This window comes from Camellia sinensis, chromosome 3, assembly GCF_055761805.1.
Source record: "Camellia sinensis isolate YWXY chromosome 3, ASM5576180v1, whole genome shotgun sequence".
Lineage (NCBI taxonomy): Eukaryota > Viridiplantae > Streptophyta > Magnoliopsida > Ericales > Theaceae > Camellia > Camellia sinensis.
The window spans coordinates 218,088,192-218,090,646 of NC_138963.1; positions in this window are offsets into that span (position 1 = coordinate 218,088,192).

The window sequence follows — 2,455 nt, forward strand, 5'->3', positions numbered from 1 at the left end:
AAATACAAGCTAAGAACAAGCCAACACAAGCTTAACAAAGGTGCTCAAACATGAGGCATATGAAGCTAGTATACACAATACAAGGAAAGGGGATGACCCTCTCCTATTTAAGACACCAAAACCACCTTTCCATCACTGAAAATCCTCTGGATTTCAGTGGTAGAAAGGTCATGCAAAGGCGTCAACAAAAGCCTAAAGGGATGGCTCAAAACAAGGCCTAACAAGGCCTAAGAGGGGGTAAATCACCCCAAATGAAAAAGTGACCTTAAACAAAGATCAAAAGCATGCAAAAATAGAATTTTTTCTAGTTAAGAGTTAAGCTTAAAACAACATGCAAGATAGGCTAAAAGCTTAAGCAAGAAAGGGAGATTTAGGGGTTAGAAACTCACCCTTGAAGACCTTTATAACTGCAACTCTAGCAGGTTTTTCAAGCTCAAAACCACCCAAGAACACCAAACAGGCCCTAAGCACCTCAGTAGCAGAAGGAAGGTGTTTGAGTGTGTGTTTGTGTGTTAAAGTAAGACAAAACAGCACTTTAAGGCATAAAAATGAAGCAAACAAGGCAATATAGATACAAAGGTATATCTATCTCTCTAACCTCAAGTTTCTGAACCTAGAGGAGGGAGGAGGAGCTTCCCTCTTATAGAAGAGGAAAGGAAAAGCTTCTAGGAGAAACTAAGCACCAAGGCAATCCCTCCATACACGTGTATGGAGGATGGCCCTAATGTCCTCCAGCTGTGCCAGCTGGAGGAAAATATCTCCAAAAAGGTGTCAAAAAGCAGTCGACCACTTAAAGTGGTCGGCCTGCTACTTAAAGTGGTCGGCCGACCACTTCAAGTGGTCTTTGAGAGCAAAAACTGGTCGGCCATGGTGAGAGAGAGTCTAGGGCATGAAAACAATGCAGCGGTGTGGTTGCCAACCAGAAAAGATGCCCCAAAGACTAAGAAAGCCAGTTGTCCGACCAGAAAACTGGCTGGCAGAGGAAGAAGTGGTCGGCCAGGAGAATTAGTGGTCTCCCACCCTTGTACCACCTTCCAAACAAGGAAAACAAGATTTGTGTCAAAAACAAACCAAAACGGATGCAAGATGAGAGATTGGGAAGCAAAACATGCGGCCGAAAGCCTCGAAAACTAGCTGACGAGCACCAAAAGTGGTACGCAACCACAAAAGTGGTCTCCCGGACCACAGTGTTCCTCTAGGCAGAGGCAACAAGGTGTGGTTCAAAAATCACGCCAAACGGAGAACGTTAAGCGGTCTCGAGCAAAGGCGCGCGGCCGAAGGTTTCGAAAACTGGAAACTAGTCTCCAAATGAGAAAAGTGGCCTACGACCACAAAAAGTGGTCTGCGACCACAAAGAGATGGTCTACAAGACCTCTCCCTCCCTCCGGGAAAGAGTAACAAAGTTTGGTCCACAAACCGAGCCGAAGCACAAAAGAGTTCAGAGGCCCGGAGGCAAGGCTCTCAGCCAAAACTTCGAAACCTCTAAATGAGCACAACATGCACCATCACCGAACGCTCAATCGATGACGTCTGAGTCTTAAGGTTGGTCAAAAATGGGGTGTCTACAACCTACTACAAATATTGTTAACCCAATCTGCAAATAAAAAGCCTAGTAAGAGTGAAACCAGCAAAAAGAAAGTAGGCCAAAACAAAGAGTAGGCCATTCCTTTTTTCTCTCTTTGTCAATGCTTCAACTACTAATGAAGGTACTTTGATCTTATACAGGTGCATGCTTCAATGCAAAAGCAAATGGGGATATGATATGATAGGATAGAAATTTAATTATTTATGGCTTAAGAGTTAAAAATTAGCTGATTTGTCTTTTGACTCATTGAGCTAGGTAGGTAGTTGATTCAATACAACTGAGGCATTGGATTCACTTGTTGGTTGATTTGGCGGCTGCTTATTATGCTCTTTGTCTGTTTGGACTTGCTTCATACCAAGTGTTCTAATTTTTTTTAATTTTTTATTTTTTTGGTTCAATTATAAATACACTCCTTAAGATAGGTCACCTGACCCAAAACCTATTAATTACGATAATATAAAATCATATATCATTGTAATAGACAACAATCTCATAATTTCAATGACAATTATGGTCATCTCATAAAATTTAATCTAAACTAGTCATAGTACATCAAATCCGGACTATCACATCATTACATATAACAACCTAACATTTCAGCCTCTCATTTTGCAATTATTTTTTCTTTCTAGAAATGAACTCGATATTACAAATAATAATAATAATAATGCAGAGGAGCACACACTCGTGCGTGCTCACACGGAGACAAAGGCAGAACAATTAGAACTCAATCTGTAGTTCTATGGTGAAATTCGGTCAAGCAATTAGAGCACATCACAATAAAATTTCAAAGAGAGAGAGAGAGGGAGGGATCTTTAATCGTTTATGGAGATAAGAGAGAGAGAGAGAGAGGCCTCAAGGTCCTTGAGA